This window comes from Felis catus, chromosome C2, assembly GCF_018350175.1.
Source record: "Felis catus isolate Fca126 chromosome C2, F.catus_Fca126_mat1.0, whole genome shotgun sequence".
NCBI lineage: Eukaryota > Metazoa > Chordata > Mammalia > Carnivora > Felidae > Felis > Felis catus.
Window position 1 is genome coordinate 88,015,113 of NC_058376.1, and position 20,306 is coordinate 88,035,418.

Consider the following 20,306-nt stretch of genomic DNA (forward strand, 5'->3'; position numbering starts at 1 on the left):
ACATTTTTATGACAACGGCACATCCACACTGTTGGAGAGAGAGAGTACTGTTGGGACTAGTCACATTTAAAGAGGTGAATTTGAGAAACGACAGAATATTAAAGGAAACACAAATACACAAATCTGATCATTAGTGTTACAAACCAACCTTCAAGAATCTAAAATTGGAGAAGTTGTTTCATGTCAGATGAAGTTCAAAACCGATTAAAGAAAAATTTAGCCTGTGTAGTAGATTGGTATTCAAGACTTCCTTCCAATAGTTTAATTGGAGGTGCTAATTTTTATTAAGCAATTAAAAAAATCGAATTCCTTTGCATTAAGAAATTAATAATGTTAAATCTAGAATAACTGATGATGCTAATTGCCAATTTCATGCACGTCTTGCACTGAAGTCCTATTATACAATGTTGTGTTTATCAGGTTAGTTTAGCAACAATAAAGCCCATGTAGTCACAGACAGAGTGGAGAAGAGAGATATTGAAAATGGAGCCTGACAAAGCTGAGGGAAGGCACTTGGATAAAGTTCTTTTAACATGAATCTGTAAAATTGGGTTTGGTATCTCAGAAAAGCAGATATTTTCTTGATTTGTCCAGAATTTCCTCTTTCATTTTGGGTCTAATCAGAAATGAGCAAATGTCAAACATTTCAGGAAACTCTGCTTCTGGTGCTGGCCAGGTGCTCAAACACCCTGAGCTTTTACATGATGCCTTAGTGCTCAAGTGTCTTTCAAATGATAGCTACGGGATGACTTCGGAGGCATTGCAATTCTAAGAAATAAGACTTAAAGGAGATACTTCAGACCAAATCTCTCAGGGTCAGGGTCAGTGTGTGTGTGTGTGTGTGTGTGTGTGTGTGTGTGTGTGTGTGTGTGTATACACACACACATATAATGTTTAAAGTTTCATCTAAGATAATAGTTGAAGTGAATATAGGTAATCTGTACTATGCACGTGCATGGGGCTAACAGCTATGCATAGATTACCTCATATAATCTTCACAACCCCAGGAATGACATGTTATTTCAACCTATGTTTCTGCTGCAGAAAAGGAGACTCAGCAAGGTTTGGACAACTGGCAGTGGGCAGAAGTGGGATTCAAACCTAGGTATTCAGGACAGTGAAGCTGGTGTTCCAACACTCCATTATGCAGCATGTCTAAAGATTAAGGTTTTCTTAATGAGCACATTAGGGTTCATTTAACTTGTTTCTCAGGAGTTTAAGTCTACTTTTTGTTTAGGGAAGGAATACATGAAGCCACTCACATTGTTCACAGAGGAAAGAAAATAAGCTTTTTTTCAGGTTCTATCTTTAAAAAAAACTCCTAATCACTGGCAGTCTTTGGGCACTAAATACATTAAAGAAGGTTAATCTGACATTCTGTTTATGAAGAATCTCTGTGGCTAAAGGAAGAGTAAATTTTGATAGCTTACTAGTTCTTTGACCTTGAGCCATTTGACTAACTTTACAGCTTAGTTTTGCTGTCTGTTCAATGGAAAGGATAATATGTACTATTAAAGCATACTGTGAAGATAAAATGACAACAGCAATGAGAACACTATTACTTTTTAAGTGTCTCCTCTGCACCAGAGTACTCTCATGAGGCACTGACTTACATGGTCAAGTTTAATCTCTAACCCATAGAGGTACCAGTGATGTAACTGAGGCTCAGTACAATTTTTAAAAACTGCCTGTAGTCACATAGCCATGACGTGGAGGAGGTTAGATCCAGATCAAGCCTATCTGTTCCTACAGCCTATGCTTGTCTTAGATGCTGTGCCCTTTTCACATTACTCTACCTCTATAGACTACAGGCATTCTAGAAATATTGGGCATTATTATTTCCACCCAATTTGGACAATAACATTATTTCATTATACTTTAATTATTTGAAGACATGTACTTTATGAATACTAGGGAAGTCACTGTTAACGATACCATGAGGTTGACCATGCTGTTTTGAGAGCAATAAATGAATGTAAGTTACTAGTACCAGCATTAGTTATTGTTAGTTGATTCCTGGTGCCAAATAAACTACTGGGGCTTGTATGCTTAAAGAGGGGTATTGAGCCCACCTGTATCTTCTAACCTGGTTTTTTCATCTTCTCTCTTATCACCAACAGAGGGCAGAGAAAATATAGATAATGTTTATGTCCATAGTTAAAATCTTTTTTTAAACATTATTTATTACTGAGAGACAGAGAGAGACAGAGCATGAGCAGGGGAGGGGCTGAGAGGTGGGGAGACACAGAATCCGAAGTAGGCTCCAGGCTCTGAGCTGTCAGCACAGAGCCCAACACGGGGCTCGAACTCACAGACCATAAGATCATGACCTGAGCCGAAGTCGGATGCTTAACCGACTGAGCTACCCAGGCACCCCTGTTTATGTCCATAGTTATAGGTACAGATCTGTGAAGATGTCTTTTCAAAAAAGAGGTCATCTTCAGGTAAGATCAAATTCAGGCAAATTGAATTTTTATTTGCTTTGACATAGATTGGAATCAGTGATATTTTTTTTCCCTCCTGTGTAGAGAGAAGAAAGAAAAGCATCTTGATAAATCTCCTTGACTTTCCTCAAGGTGTTCAGTATCTTTCTCTTTGGAAAAAGCAACAGGGTGTTATGACACAGCTTTGACCCTGAGGTTGACAAGCTTATGCCTGGGGCCTAATGCTACTGATAGATTTTGATGGGGACAAACATTCAGTTCCTGTATTCAGCAGCTTGTTCGTTCATATGACAATCGATGCTATAGATACATCTGGGAACACAACAAAGTCACTGTTCTAGAGTTTACATTCTAGCAGGAGAGAGACGGACAATAAAAACTCAACATACAATATGTTGGGGGATAATCTGGTATGCTGCAGAGAAAAACCTGGGACTTGGAATAGGAAGCTTGTGAGAGGGTATGATTTAAAAGACCTACAGGAAAGTCTTCTCTGATAAAGAGACATTTGGCAGAAACCTGAAGAAAGTGAGGGTCTGAGTCATGTAGCTGTGTAGGGAAAAAGTTTTCCAGGCAGTGGGCATAGGCTCTGAGGTTTGAGAGGATGTGGCAGGTTTGAGGAAAAGTCAGGAGGCCAGTGTGGCTAAAGAGTGCTGAAGGGAGGATGGAAGCAGAGGGAGTGAGGGAAGAACCCAGGGCTGATCACACGTAGCTTGTGAACCACTGTAAGGATCTGCCTTTTATCTGTGGTCAGATGGGAAGATGTTGGACACTTTCGAGCAGAAGATACTATGGTTTAAGTTCAATGTGGAAACAAACCGGGTCTTGGATACAGAATGGAATGTGTGGATAGGAGCTGGGGAGACAGAAGCAAAAGGCCAAGAATGGTGAACGTATTGCAATAATCTGAGAGTTGGTGGTAACCTGCCCAGAGTAGTAGCAGTGGGGATAATAATTACATTCCAGGTACAGTTTGAAAGTAGAAGCAATGGGATTTTCTGCTACGTGTGAAGGGAAGAAAAGATTCGAAGAGGATTCCAAAATGTTTCTTCTGAGCAAGTGGCAAAATGGAGTTTCCATTTACATACATGGGAAAAAATATGGGAGGATGGCATTTTGTGTGGAAATTCAGAATTTGATTTTGAACATGTTGAGTGTGAGGTGCCTATAAGGCATGTATGTGGAAGTGTTATATAGATAGTTGAATATGTAAGTCCAGGTTAGGGATCAGAATCTGTGACGTGCCTGTGTATGGATAGTTTCTAAGGTCCTGACATGAGGTTGGACTCATTTCGGGAGTAAGTAGAGATAAAGAAGAGATGTATAGTTGAGCCATGGAGTGTTCCAACCTTTAAAGATTTAGAAGATAATTAGGAGCCAGCAAAAGAGATTGGAAAATTCTCTGCCTGTAAAGTAGGGAAAATCAAACACACAGACACGCACACACACACACACACACACACACACACACGTACACACACTCTTTTTCTGGTAAATCTGAGCTAAGATGTCAGTCTACTGGGAAGGATAATGCTGAGTTTTTCATGACATGCCAAGAAACTGAAGGAGAAAAGGGCTCTGATAGGGGAATAGCACTTCTCTTCGGTTTTGGTTGGACTGACAAACGATTTTAGAATTTGGGGTGAAGATAAAGTAGATGACATGAAGTATGATAATGGGGAAAATGAGCAACATGGTTATAAAAGGAGATAAAGAAACCTGTATGATACAAGTCTCCTTGTGACTATGAATATACCTGCTTTTTGAAAAAAAATTAGGAACTCTAAACGAATGAATAAAGAGAATATAATGCACCAATAATACACACCAAGATAACTTCTAACATTTTGGTATACTTTTTCCTAGTTTTTTCGTACACACACACACACACACACACACACACACACACACATATATATATATATATAAATTAGGACTATATTGTAGATACATTATTATAGTCTGTCTTTGAATTGGATATAATAGTAAAACTATTCTTGGAAGGTTCATTTGTCATTCTGTTTTGGTGAGAGGAGAGAGATGATCAAAGAGAAGACAGTGCTAGGTTGAGAAATGTCTGGTCCAATATCAACCAATAAAATCAAATGATGGCTGTATGTGTATATGAGAGAGACACACAGTAAGGGTGATTGTGGACTTGGTGAGTTGTGTCTTGGTGACGGATACATTGGTTGTGCTATGCATGGGGGCTGAGAAGACAAGGCTGACTAAAGCTTTGCCTATTTTTTACGTCAAGGTGGATTTCGGACTTGTTTTCCTGGACAGCTGGAGAATTGGTGGTTTTTTCATTGCTAGATGTAGCAGAAACTGAAAGGGGAAAATATGTATAAATGCTTTGGCTGATATCTATCGATGTAAAGAGGTAATGAAATGAATTTGTGACACAAAGTAGGTTGTTTTGACTAAATTACTTGGTTTGCCTTTCCCTACAGCTTACAAAGAAAATAAATTCCATATCTCCCCTATATTTTTGAAGTTCTAGATACATATACCATCAAGATTTAATATAGGAACTTTTCCCATATATCTGTGAACATTTTGAAAGGATATTTTAGTTAATCAGTGAAGTGTTATGAGCATGATGATAGCAAAATAATTTCTCTTATTGACAAGTTTTATGGCATGGATTACCACTAAAATAAATACTTGATGAGATTAGATTCAGAAGATATTGGTTAAGACCAGAGCCAGTGAAAATCTCTTTCAAATAAATAATGAAAACAATAGAAATAATATTCAGTTGTAAACTTCTGACAGCAGTATGTAAAATGTGTGTGTGTGTGTGTGTGTGTGTGTGTGTGTGTGTTTCTGTTTGTGTATTGCGAGCTCTCTTTTCATGTATGGGTTCTTGACTGGGGAGCACAATTGGCTAGAGAATGGGACTTTACAAGGTCAAGGTCACACATTCCACTGGCCACGTAGAGGCAGAAAACTATGTCACAATCATCAACTGCATCAGAAATTCTATATAGTCATTTCATGGACTGATGCTCTTGGTCACATAACTAGACAAGAGAGTTTGGCTGGTTCAATCATATTCATCAGGAAAAAGAGACACAACTTCAAGCTATATGCTTTAGGCTATAGTGTATTGTCATACACTATAGGGCGATGATTTCAACTTTGTGAATGGCAGTATATACACAGAAGCTCCCAAATGTACAAACTCAATTGCATTAGAAAAGAGAAAAGCCCTACTTAGTCCTAACTCCAATATTTAGCTGAAAACAAGCATACTATAATTGTCTTTCACTTTTTTCCTAGTTAATACTGCATCAATAGCAAAGTTTTAGAAGAATATCACATTCTTTTATGAATGTACTATTCTATGTATCTCTGTTATTCATTATAATCAAATCAATGCATCAGAACATAGGCTTTTTCAAGATCTAAAGCAGCATCTTTACATTTCGGAGTTTGTGAAGTCCATCAGGGAAATAACGCAAGAGCACTGAGAAATTCACTCACTACGTTTCTGCCACTTCACGTTGAGGGTCATATGCAATGACAAATACTGAAACTTGCACCAGAGATCAAGTTGGTGAAACATTATTTTCTGACCATTATATTTTTGCTTTAAAAATCTCAACCTATGATTTCCTGACAAGTCCTTTTCTGATCGAGCTATCTATACCAGTCCTATAATAAAGTACAAAGCAGTGTAAGTTCCTCTGCAAATCCACTCGTTATCTGCGGGACTTTGGAACCCAACTGCCCTCTCATCTTTCAAGGAGAATTATGCTTTTATGCTATTCATTAAAAGAAGAAGAAGAAGAAAGGAAAAAGGTAAAACGCCAAGTCCATAACCTCTAACGAATCACTGTTTCCATCTGCAGCCCGGCAGTAGTCTAAAAGCAGGAGCAGGAACAGAGAGAGAGAAAAGCCCCTTCTTTTAATCTAAAACTCTTGCTCTGCTTTAGCAAAAACCATTAACACAAACAGTGTGGATCAGCCTTTCCCTATGCAAAATGGACGAAGGTACCCAATTTTCTTTTATAATAAATCCGAAGTAGTTCTTTATCAGGGAAATCCGTTGTAATCTTTCAATTTCCCCTTTTAAAAATTAGACTCTGGCTATCAAAGCATGTTGGCCATGGGAATAAAATATTTATCTAACAGGTTTCCAGTCTTAACGACCACTTCCTATTCTTTATTTTTCTTAGACCTTTATGCCTCCCACCTACCAAAGTCTTCACTCAACCCTACCAACAGCCCAGCTGGCACCACAGATAAGAAACAAACTGTTTTTTCCGTGACCTCTAAGCATTCTACTCCAAGGGAAAAGCAACGTGGAATGCACACTCAGCAGGCTACGAGCCTGGAGCCAGTTTGTCCTCGAGGCATTTCTGCCATAAAATATAATACTATCCACTGTGTTTTGCTCTAAGCCCATCCGTTCCCCACTCCCCTCTCTCCCCTTCCTGCTCTCACTCCGCACCTGGCTGCAATTCACGACCCGCACCGCACAATGCAAACAAAAGCCCAAAACAGCAACAGATTCCTTTGTTTTACATGCAAATCCTACCTCCGGTAGTTGTCACATCTTCCTCAAAAGCCACGCTTAATTTTTAATGACAGCGATCCAGTGCAGTCCTCCAAATAGCCACGGGTAATCATCATTGCCTCTCGTGCCTAAAGCTTTTCTGGACCATTAATGTCACAACCCTTGCTAACTCATAGCTTTAATACTCTCTGCTCAAAATGTCTGAAAGAGTTTGGGAGGACAATAGTGACAGGCACGCTAGACAGCCATGCTTGAAATTAGTTATCAGAAGCTCCGTTAAAGCTGCTTCATACTGTTTTTAAAGCGTGCAGGAGGTAGGATTTATTAGCCTATGATAGGCATGCTGTTTCTGTTTTTATTAAATACTGTAATAGGCTGTCTGTTAGCAATGCTGTGATAGGTCCAACATCACTTCCCACTGCTTTCGAATTCTCATATTAAAAAGGGAGAGAGGACTCAGACTTCCTTGGGAGACCGAGAGGGACACCACCCTGCCTACTGGATCAGATTTCCAGATCCTCTATAACCGCAGGAGGAAGAATTCCTTGTGCAAATGATATTTTTACATGGAAAGTGAAGTTGAGATAAAAACACTCTAGGATTCCCCAAACAATTCCCTCACTCCCAGCAAGGGACTCCTGCTCTTCCCAGTTACAAAAATAAATGTTCTCTGGAGTCAGATGAAAGAATCAGTCCCCATGGGAAATGCTCTCATTATTACTGAGGTAGGAGTCAGGGTATGCATATATGCAAAATCTCAAATGATGTATCAAATGGACTGAATGGATCAATGAGCACATTCATTATTTCATGCGGATTTGCAGAGCTTTGTGTTACAGTTTGAAGCAATCACATGTGTGCACTCCTGTCAAAGTGCAAAGAAGGAAAGGTGGGGGGGAGGGGGAATCCACATTGGGCAGTCATGATCATGGAAGATGGAAGGAGGATTTCCTACCATTGGTCAGAGACGAGGCTGGAAATGCTACTCGGAAAAGTTGCTAAGTACTTTTCCAAATAAGGAAACAGAAAAAAGTTCTTGGTAGTTCACAGTAACACAGAGAATGCGTTATGCTTCAACTACCCAGATTTTGTCCTTTTTTTATGGTGTTCTTTCTCCCCTCCTGCTATCCCAGGAGCAATAGTTATGTAGTAGTTGCTATGGAAACCGAGTGGTCGCTCCAGCAGAGGGGCTGAGGAAGGGCGGCAGATGGAATACGGACTGACGGAAATGTACTATGTCGGTCTATAGAATTGAAAATAAGGAGTGATTAATGAACACACAAAACTACTAACAAACAAAATCACAAAGGGAGTGATTGTAAATCACCATTATTTAATTACTTGTCGTTCTGTTATCTGGAAATGCTATTATGATCACAGCTTCCATTATTTGATTATATGTAAGAACCGAATACCTGAATTGCTTAGATGCCTGATAAAAAAAAAAAAAAAAAAAAAAAAGATACTTTTTTGTTTTTTCTGCCTTTTTTTTTTTTTTCAAATTCCTGGTTGTCAGTTTGAATATGCCTTGATTGTATGTGAATTTTAGTTATTACCTGACTGGTCACAATTTCTTCTCAGGAATAAAGCGTGATTTAGTGGGAAAATCTCCTTGTATCACAAACCATAGCCATGTTTCATTCTGAATGAGCATCCTTGTAGTGATTTCTCTGAGGCAAAACCAAAATCTAAGTTGAATTTCAGTAAATAACTGTTTCCATAATGTTGGGGGGGCAGAGAAGATTTTATTTTTTCATTTCCACATTTGCAGTTCTTCAAATAGAGAAAAAAAATATATATTTTTTGTATTCCATGTCCAACATCTTTCACCAGCCTCATGATCATACACAAGAAACTATTTCTTACCAGAGTAATTAAAATTTCACAGTTGTAAGGAGTCTGGGAATACAAAATTATCATCTAGAGTGCCTCAGCTTCATAGTTCGTAATTGGAGTAACTGACACCTTTGAAGGGAGAGCTCAAAACTTCCAAAATAAAATTGTTGGGAGGCAATTCTTCAGGATTTTATGAAAATCCCATTTTTATATAGGCAAGCATATCATCCAAAAATTTGCAATGGAAGAAGGATTATATCAGGGAGAAAGGATTTATGATATACTCTTTAAAAATGATGAGAGAGTAATATTATAAATTGAATATCCCAAATATCTTTTTCAAATGTAGGAAAGTATTTAATGACTGTATATGACAATCTAAACACCATTAACCACACCATGTATGATTTGCAGCGGTGGGGAGAGAGTCACAAAACTCCCTCCGTTGGATATTTCCCTCCAAATCCTACGTGTGGTTAATTCAGGAAATAGCTGATACTCCTACATGAGACAAATAGACAAGATTTGGTTCCTGGGATGAAAGGAGAGGGCGGGTCTGGGACAGAGATAGTTTGTGGTGCTTTGGGAAGACTCTGTCCCTGTCAGAGAAAAGGTCACTTGATCTCTCTGAAGATGAGGGGGGTTACTGAAAGGACTCCTCAGAAGGGTATGGGGTGGGGTGGGGTGGGGTGGAAGGCAGTTTGGTGGAGGTAATGGACGAGGAGCAGGGAATGTGGAAAGGGAGCTGAATGGAGGGAAAGAAGAGGGAGAGCGATCTATGAGGGAGGGAGGAAGGAAGGAATTTCTTGAGAGGTGGCATAGTCTCAGAAGAGGACCCAGCCTTTGAAATAAGGAGCCCTGATTTTTGACCCTCGGTTCTGTTAGCCTGGTTGGGGTCTTGTGTAAAATGGGATGCTAACATGTCTGTTGTAAGACTGAAGTGACAATGGCATGGGACGTGACAAGGGAGGAGTGAAGCTCTTTGTAAACTGAATGCTAAAATAAGTGCTAGTTATACATGAGCAGGAAGAAAGAGGGCGACCAGGAAGGAGGGGGTAGAGTGGGACAGAAGAGGAGTAAAGGAAGGGCAGGAAGAGAAGGAGGTGGGGCTGGGGAAGACAGAGGGGTAAGTGGAAGAGACTTTCTCCTGTTGAATCATGTAAGACAGAATTTCTTTCTTGCTGCTTGTTTTCTGGATCCCACTCCAATAACTGTTGCTTTATCGTTCTCCCCCTTTAATGAAGTTTCAGATAATAAAGTGTTTGGAATTCACACCTTTTCCAACAAGAGAAAAACTTACGCTGAATTTGTTGAAAAGCATGTACTACCATTTCAGAAACAGCTGATCTGAGGATTGAATTTAGTAATTCTTAGCATTGCTGTTTTGGATGGTTCCCTGGAGAATGAAGTTTGGGGCAGCAGAAAGCAGGAACTGAAGTGATATTTCAGAGCTATATTGCCAAACACATTCAGCAAGAGTACCTTGTGCATCTGTAACTTGATAACATTTTCAACAGCATCTGCTTTCTGAACGCACATTAAAAAAAAAAACTTGTTCTGGAAAGAATTTGTGTATGTTAACAAATATTAGGTTGAGAACCAGAGCCTGGGTGAGAGTGATGTGATCACATATGCAGAGAATTTGCAGTTTACATGCACAGCCTGTAAGTTAAACAGTTTAATGAATGGAACGATGAATGCATAATTTCATTATGAGTCATCACTATTAAAATAAAAAAAATTGATAGATACATAACCAGAAAGTGTAGCTATCTGTTGCAGATACAAGTGCTAATTATATTTCGGAGTATATAATTTATGCTCTGAATAATAGAGTAACTGCTTTTCCTCTGTTGTGACTATTTTTTCTAGGAACAACAGGAAAGTTACTTTAGAAACCACTTCCTTCCTGTTATATTCCTGTGAATGCTGAAGCTGACTCACTCTGAAGTCCAAGTTTAGATCCATGCAAGAGGCATTCTCCAGTATAAATGTGAAATTTTAGCCCTAGAAAAAAATTAAAACAGTGGAAGACAATGTGACATTTAAAGCACAGTGTCTGATTTCCAGGACACAATGAGGTGCCTTTCATTGGTCTACATCACTTTTCATAAAGATTTTCCTTCCGATTAGAGGTTAAAAAAATTTAGTAGTAAAATGAAGTTTTGAAAACTTCACATTTATATATATTCCCATACATCATATTCGATCGTCAGAACAAAGTTATCGGGAGGCAGGGCCAATTTTAATAGTCCCATTTCCTTTTGGAGCGCCTGAAGGTGAGGGAGGTGAAATGTTTTTCCAAGATCACATAACCTGTATGTATGTCTTCTCACTCATAATCCAGTGTAATTTTTACTACACGAAAATTTATACCTAGTTCCTGATATTTCTCCTAGAAATATTCAGAAATATGAGCACTAGGAGAATTTTTTTAACTATTAAAATCCTAAGAGTTTCCTGCTGTATTTTTTTTTTCTTTTCATCTGGCATATGTTCATGCCTGGATTTTTGCTTTTTGTATCACAGCTCTTTCCATTTTTCAGATACAGTGGGTAAACCTTTTTAAAAGGTAAACTATAGATTGTCACAATTCTGCTAATTACGGAATTGACACTGAATATCATTTCATGTTCTTGGCAGCAGCTGAACAGGACTCTTTGATCTATGGGCCTGGAAGCACAAACCCACCTAGTAAGGCAATGAGTTGGATCATCTTCTTGGATTCTTTGATTGCGTTTCTGTCTACTTAAACATTAGGGAAGGTCCTGCAGAAACTCCTCCCCCTTCCTGTCCGCAGTTAGAACTTTCTGCAGGCTCTAGTGAATTACCATTCTGTATGCTTACAGTTGAAACGGGAAAAGGAGGTAGATAATTATATAATACACACATCAATTAATTTATCTGAATTTCCAGAAGAGTAGAAAACTCCTGTCTAGCATGCCCCCTCCCACCAGCAAGCACAGATAGAGATGCCGGAGCCTTGCTTGGATGCCCATGAAAGACCACTGGCAGCAGCTAGTTTAACCCAACTTTTTGAGGCTATCATTCTTTGGCTGAGCCATTGCATTTGGCAGACAGTTTATTGGGGCCGCGTCTCCATCCTTCTGAAACCTGTCAGAGTAGTGGACATAAATCAGCTTAAAAATAAAACATAAAATAGAGCATTGACAATTGTTGGAGTTTTATTTCATTTGGATTCTCCAACTTCCCAGGGCCTAGCTGCAGTCTTCCTGCTTACCGGAAACGTATTCTATATGGCATTGTAGCACTCAGGGCACGGTGGATCTATGTGCAGTCAATGAGAAGCTGATTGCTAGTCGCTGTGATGATGATGATGATGATGATGATGACGATGACGACTTATGTGCTACAGTAATATGTACTCTCTATGTAACATAGCATTAGATAAAATACCTGCTGCTTTCAGTGTAAGTTAATTAAAAGACCTCTGTCTTTGGGGTGCTTGGGTGGCTCAATTGGTTAAGTGTCTGACTGACTCTTGACTTCAGCTCAGGTTATGATCTCACAATTTGTGAGTTTGAGGCCCACGTCAGGCTCTGTATGAGATTCTCTCGCTCACCCTCTCTCTGTTCCTCCCCCAGTTGTGGTTGCTTGCTCGGTCTCTCTCTCTCTCTCAAAATAAATAAACATTAAAAAAAGACCTCTTCCTCAAAAACAAAACAAAAAAATCCTTTATATGAAGAAGACTCTGAGATTAGGTACAAAGGACAAAGATTTACATGTATGTTAGTGTTTATATTCATTTGTATATTTTAATTCACTTTATGTTGCTAGATTCTTAGGGTGGGGGAAGAAACCCTTGACAAAAAAAAAATGCTTGCTTTTTAGCTAGTGTGTAAACATGGATTGTAAAAGGTCCTGCAGTACAGAACTATAGGAAAATCTTAATAAATCTATTACGTCTTTGTTGACTGGAGAATTTCTAAGTGTTTACTCCATGCTAGACCTCTAGGAAAGTTTTAACTATTTCAGTATTTCATAATTTACTTAGACAAAGAATGAGCAAAATGGATGTCAACAAATACATTTGTATACTGAAATGTATTTGTGAGGTTGCTTTTAGCAAGGGTATCTTATCAAGGTTGGCTATGACAGTGGTTTCACTGCATGTTGCGTTTTTTTCTCCTTATATGCAAAATACAGTTTTAACTCTGATTTAAAAAGTGACATATGCTCATTTGCTCCTGGTTGCAAATTACGCATATAGATAATATAAATCAAATTCTCCTGTGATCCTATAATCCACAGAAAATTTCTATTATTTTTTCTAACTTAAATCCAAGTTAGTTAACATAGTGTAACAATGATTTTAAGAATAGAACTTAGTGATTCATCACTTACATCTAATACCCAGTGCTCATCCCAACAAGTGCCCTCCTTAATGCCCATCACTCATTTAGTCCATGCACCCACTGAACACCCTGCCAATTTCCATTATTAGTAGTTAAAAACTAAGATTATATTACATATGTACTTTTATGTTAATTTTCTCTTTAACATTATAACATTTTCCATGTTACTTTGAAATCTTCAAATCTTTTTTAATGGATGCATGTATTTTGTCATGTGGATCTTCCCTTATTTAAAAAAAAAAAAGCCTGTCATTGAACACACAGATTATTTGGAATATTTTTCTTTAGCATAATGCTTTACTGAAGGCCTTTTCACATAAATTTTGCTGTAACATCTCTGGTTATATGTATTTACGATAGATTTCCATATTTGTATCATTTGTCTGAGATATGTGAACATTTAAAATGCTCTTGGTGTGCATTGCTAAGCTGTTCTCTTAAAAGGTTGTACTGTTTTCATGGTTCTACCACGTCATACCCTCCCCATGGCAGGGTAGTCCTCCTGGTGAGACGAGGAGGCTTTGTTCTTCTCTTTCACACAGAGAAGTTTATTTCACTTTCATTTTGCTTTTGGGACTGGGTTGGAAGCCAGGAGCCGTATAAAAAGACGGGAAAGAAAGGAGGGGAGGACGAGAGTTCCTAATGTTAGAATTTTGGTTTCAGTTTCCTGACATGGACATGTTTGTATTCCCATCGTGGGATATGAGAGGGAAAATGAATTTTGCAAATTCTAAGGCTTACGCTCATGTTGCTCTTACTGCTCAGAGCAAAATCTCCCCAACTGTGGCCCTTGAAACCTGGGGGTATTGCTACGCCCGGGCGATTCTGTCGTATTCACAAATCCACAATTTAAATCTGGTGTGTCTTTCTGAAAATCAATTTTCTTAAAGATTTTGGTGGCAGGAGTCCCGAATTTTTGTGTTCTGTCAAGTTTTTAGCACATGTATGAGTAAGTAGAATTGCTTTCACAACATCATCAAACCTGGAATGTTTTAGATAAGCTTAGCAAACGGAATATTTTTATGAAATGGAAATCAGTGGAAATCTGGAATTTTCTTTGTTTAAGAAAGTCCTCTTGGAGGCATTCGTCAGAATGAACAGAGAACATATCCTTAGAACTGATGATGCTGATGCAGAAGGGTGTGAGCATATGACTTCTTGGTAAGTAAGAAGAGGCCTATCTCTGTGGCTTGTATGAAAATGGAGTTTGTCACCTTTCTAAGAATTGGTAGTTTTTGGATGTCACACATACAAAAATAACCCCCACACAAATCAGATCAACATCCTGCCAAAATTTCATTCAACCAAATCTCAATTTAAATTTACATAGTTCATGTTTTAATTTCTGCCAGTGAAGTAACTCAGATTGTGTGTGTGTGTGTGTGTGTGTGTGTGTAGACAGAAAGAGAGAGGTTTTTAAAAAAAATTTTTTTAATGTTTTTATTTATTTATTTATTTAAAAAAAATTTTTTTAATGTTTACTTATTTTTGAGACAGAGAGAGACAGAGCATGAGTCGGGGAGGGTCAGAGAGAGAGAGAGAGAGGGAGACACAGAATCTGAAACAGGCTCCAGGCTCTGCACTGTCAGCACAGAGCCCGACGTGGGGCTCGAACTCACGGACCGTGAGATCATGACCTGAGCCGAAGTCGGACGCTTAACCGACTGAACCACCCAGGCGCCCCTGTTTTTATTTATTTTTGAGACAGAGAGAGACAGAGCATGAGCAGGGGAGGGGCAGAGAGAGAGGGAGACACAGAATCCAAAGCAAGCTCCAGTCTCTGAGCGGTCAGCACAGAACCCAACACAGGTTTTGAACTCATGGACTGAGAGATCATGAACTGAGCTGAAGTCAGACGTTTAACTGACTGAGCCACCCAGGCACCCCGAAAGAGAGAGGTTTTAATGCTATTCCTAATTTATCTTTTAAAAGTATACCAATTCTAAAATTATGTTTTCAACCGGGATCACTGACTGATAGTTAAAAACAGTATATTCTTTTTAAGTGAGCCTGAAATATCAGAAAATATGCAAGATAATGAAGGAAATTCAGAATAACCTGAAATCACTGAGACATGTGTCAGAACTGACATCCCTAAAGTGCATCACAAAGCACTTGATAGCAACAAGGCTGATAACATTACCCGACTATGTCTAGTAAATGTGTAATGAAAAGCTGCAGTCGGTCAAAATCAAAGTGTAGACTGTACCCAAAATTTGTTTAAAATATGGGTTTATTATTACAGAGATGGAAAATGACTTTTTTTCTTGTGCAAGAAAACACTGGATAAGCATTCCATGAAGTCATCACTTCAGGGAAATTTAAATACCAATGATACAATTTTTAAAGGAAAAAATCTCCAGAATTCCACCAACTAAAAAGAAAGTTTTGGTTAGATTTACTAAAATGCATTGCATCGTAAAAATCAAGCGAGCCATTCCAAAGTGCTTGACGTTGTCTTTAAGTTCAAAACATTACCTTTTCCATTCCTTTGGAGGATGAAGCTCATGGGATAGAAGATAATTTGGTAAAATGTTAACTATGAACATGGCCAGATGGTTGCTTGTTAAAATTAGAAAAAAAAAAAAAACTACCCCTTCATCAGGGCATTTGTGAATCACCTACTAGAAAATTGTACCAATATATAGAAAGAAAAGGGAAACAACCTAGGATTTTATGAAATGAATGGTAGCCCCAGAATGGTAAAGTAGGAAAACTGTATGACCACAAGTGGTGGCTTTGTATATCTGAACCAAGAAGAGATAGCAAAGGAAATATAATGCTGCTAAGTTATGTTTTCAAAAGACTGAGATTAACCCTGCTGTTTTTTAACTTAAAAAAATCAAGCTGTAATTGATATATGTCATTACATTAGTTTTAAGTGTATAACGTGATTCAATATATGTATATATTGCAAACTGATTATCACAGTAAGTCTAGTTAATGGCTGCCCTCATACATAGTTATGGACTTTTTTCTTGTGATGAGAACATTTAAGATCTACTTTCTTAGCAACTTTCAAATATACAATACAATATTAATAACTATAGTTGCCATGCTGTACATTACACACCTATGACTTATTTATTTTATAGCTGGGAGTTTATACCTTTTGACTTGTTTACCCATTTTTACACTCCCCACTCCCCCACCTCCAGCAACCGTCAATCTGTTTCTGTCAGATTTGCTATTCTAACTTATGTGTGTGAGAACCTAAAGCTTCCACATATAAGTGATATTGTATGGTTTCTGTCTTTCTGTGTCTGACTTATTCACTTAGCACATAATGCCCTTAAGGTCCATCCGTGTTATCACAAATGGCAAAATTTCATTCCTTTTTTTTTATAGCTGAGTAGTAGTCCATTGTGTATATACACCACATCTTCTTTATTCATCCATTGATGGACACTTAGGTTGTTTCCATGTCTTGGCTCTTGTAAATACTGCTACAATGAACATGGGGGTGTGTGTATCTTTTTTGATTTTCTTCTGAAAAATACCCAGAAGTGGAATTGCTAGATTGTATGCTGGTTCAATTTTTAATCATTTGAGGAACCTCTATAGTGGTTGTCCCAATTTACATTCCCACCAACAGTGTACAAGGGTTCCCTTTTTTCTGCATAGTCACTAATATTTCTTATCATCTTAAAAAATTTTTTTTGTTAATGTTTATTTTTGAGAGAGAGAGAGACAGACAGACAGAGCATGAGCTGGGGAGGGACAGAGAGAGAAGGAAACACAGAATTCAAAGCAGGCTCCAGGCTCTGAGCTATCAGCACAGAGCCCAACACAGGGCTCTAACCCACAAACCATGAGATCATGACCTGAGCTGAAGTTGGATGTCTAATTGACCGAGCCACCCAGGTGCCCCTTCTTATCTTTTTGATAATAGCTATTCTAATAGTTACGAGGTGATATTTCCTTGTGGTTTTGATTTGCATTTCCCTTATGATTAGTGATGTTCAGCATCTTTTCACATGCCTGTTGGCCAACTGTATGTATTTTTTGGAAAAAAATATCTATTCAAACCCTCTGCCCATTTTTTTAATCGGATTGTTTTTGTTATTGAGTTGTAGAAGTTCTTTATATATTTTGGATATTAACCCCTTATCAGATATATGATTTGCAAGTATCTTCACTCACTAAGTAGGTTGCCTTTTAATTCTGTTGACAATTTTGTTTCCTGTGCAAAAGCTTTTTAGTTTAATGTGGTCTCACTTGTTTATTTTTGTATTTGTTGCTTTTGTTTTTGGTGTCAAATCCAAAAAATGGTTGCCAAGACCAATGTCAAGGAGCTTAAATCTATGTTTTTTTTCTAGTTGTCTTATGGTTTCAGGTTTTACATTCAAGTCTTTAATCCATTTTGAGTTTATTTTTGTGTGTGGTGAACTCTACTCTCTTTATTTTCATAGTAACTTGGATGTTAATACTTATTCATTTTTATTTGATAGTTCATTATTAGTGATATTAATTTCTGTGATGTTGATTTGAAAGTTACTTAATGGTGAAATATATGGTGAGCACATATTTAGTAAGCAATGTGCTTAGCAAAAGCAATACCAAGTACAAAAATGTATAGGTGAAGAGGAGATTCTAAGACTCCAGTAAGTGAATGTAGCTCACTTTTCCATTCCTTTCTCCAATCAGCTAATGGTTCTGTGCAGGTATGGCCTTAAGCTCTGCTGGATGTCCTGTGGAGAAAACTCCATGGAATGCTTAAATGACTGAAAACTGACTTCTAGAAGTCATGGGGTGGGGGCAAGAAAACAGCATATCCTGGAAGGCATGACCCAGGGGATCTATGAATTCCTAGGGAAGGTCCTTGTTGGAATGTTTTCTTTTTTATATTCCAAGTAAAGAAACAGCAAAACATGCATATTGACTCCATTCTGGCCCTGAGCCTGGGAGAGTACAAGGTATCTGAAAGCAAGGAGGTTTTTTTCAGGTACCCAAGGAGGCACTCACTGCCCACTTCTATACCAAAGACCTATGGGAGTAGAGACCACATGCCCAGGAGTGCCGCTACTTGGGTTCTCCAAGGATCATATGTAAGCCCCAATCAGCCAACAAAGAAAATAACAAATCCCTAAGAGAATGTAGTAGTTAGAAAAAGATAGTTTCAAACAAACTGAATAATGCCAAGTCAAATACATCTTCCAGAGGAGATAAATGATAATATATTTATACAGTGTGCGAGAGAAGGCAGGCAAGCAAGAGCACACTAAATACATGATTTTCTATCTAAACTATTTTTCTGGATATTAGAGACGCTTGGCTGGTCACCATTATGATGGAAGATCAAGTAAGTGCAAGATATATTCGAGGCACAGAAAAAAAAAATACAGAGGCAGAAAAAGATATGAGACCTGGGGGCTTGAATCGAGCAAATCAAACAGTTAACAACAGATGTTACGGGGGCAGAAGAAGGAAAAGTTGAAAAAGAGGGATTTTTTTTTTTAAAGTACCAAGAAAGTGTTTTCCCTGAGTAGAAGAAAGATTTGAAATCTGTTGCAGGCTGGACTTGACAGTATTTTCTCATGATCATCCTAAAGTTGTAGTACTCTTGTGGATCTTTGTTTCGTAAATGAATATTCACTGAAAGATCCAAACGACCAATGGAGGCAGAAGACCTGGTAAGCGGTGACACCTGATACACACATTCACACTTGCACAAACATACCCGCACAGTTGGCTAGGGAAAGGCTGGCCAGCAATGCACTGTGAAAGTGCTCTGTGAGCACACTTGAAGCAGAATGGTCATGCTGAAAAAGGAATTCTGATAAAAGCCTGGAATTGAGAGCGAGAGGATAAGTAAAAAGCATTCCAAAGGACTCCTTCTTGAGGAAAAGAGGAGACAGTCAAGTATTTTAAATCTCCTATTACAGGGGACAGAGAAGGAGCCATGTTGATGAGTAACCTAGCATCTTGGTTGTGGAAACAGAATGTCCTGGTGAGAAAAATATTTAGTATTTAAAAATAGTGTGGAGAGGAGAGAATAATCATTGATGGAATGGAATGGTGCGGTAAAACTCCCAAATTAACAACAAAAACCCATCACACTACATGACAGCTTGATTAAACGAACAAAAAATGGCAAAGGACAAAGGGAGAAACACCAGTATAAAATAAGATAAAGTGGAAAGGAAGACATAAATTTTAAGTATACTGGTTATTTTATTATTTGTAAATAGAAGTTTTCCTTTAAAAGACTGAAATTTTCAGATCGGATTAAAGACAAATTCAAATTCTGTATATCCTATCCTATTATTTTTTACTTTTTTTTAACCTTTATTTATTTTGAGAGAGAAAGAGACAGAGTGAGAGCAGGGAGGGGCAGAAAGAGAGGGAGACGCAGAATCCGAAGCAGGTTCCAGGCTCTGAGCTATCAGCCGAGAGTCCAATGAGGGGTTTGACCCACAAACTGTGAGATCATGACCTCGGCCAAAGTCAGACGTTCATCTGCCTGAGCCACTCAAGTGCCCCCTATATATCTTATGTATAGGAAAATAAAATTAAAGTGATAAAGCTTGAAAATTAAAGGGTTGAAAAAAGAGATACCAAGCAAATACAAGCTAAAAGAAAGTAGGGGGTGCAATATTAATGAAAATCAATATATTTAAACTTAGAAACAGTACACAGGATAAGAGGAAACATTAGATAATGATAAAATTCTATAATGATAATTTCTAAAGAAGGAATAATTGTCATAAACCTATATTTATTCTCCTACCAAGTAAAAAATGTAAATCAGTAAATTCATAAAGCAAAAATTACTGGAAATCTAGAGGTGAGCTTTTAAATGTTTTAATAGGAAGCCTTATTATTTTTTTAAAATATTTATTATCAAATTTGTTTCCATACAACACCCAGTGCTCATCCCAACAGGTGCCCTCCTCAACGCCCATCACCCACTTTCCCCTCCCTCCCACCCCCCATCAACCCTCAGTTTATTCTCAGTTTTTAAAAGAGTCTTTTATGGTTTGGCTCCATCCCTCTCTAACTTTTTTTTTCCTTCCCCTCACCCATGGTCTTCTGTTAAGTTTCTCAGGATCCATGTAAGAGTGAAAGCATATGGTATCTGTCTTTCTTTCTTTCTTTTTTTTTTTTTCAACGTTTATTTATTTT

At 38.0% G+C, this 20,306-nt stretch overlaps 1 protein-coding gene across 2 annotated transcripts in view; it reads right to left on the reverse strand.

Annotated features, from left to right (window-relative positions):
- The window catches only part of KCNMB2 (potassium calcium-activated channel subfamily M regulatory beta subunit 2), a 238,157-nt gene extending 230,691 nt beyond the window's left edge, over window positions 1-7,466 (reverse strand). The window contains exon 1 of one of the 2 annotated variants that reach the window (XM_045037252.1): window positions 6,991-7,466. The gene's annotated coding sequence lies outside the window, so the exon portion shown is untranslated. The remainder of the gene's footprint in view (window positions 1-6,990) is intronic. The other variant, XM_003991892.5, reaches the window with a different exon arrangement.
- Between the last annotated feature and the right edge of the window lie 12,840 nt (window positions 7,467-20,306).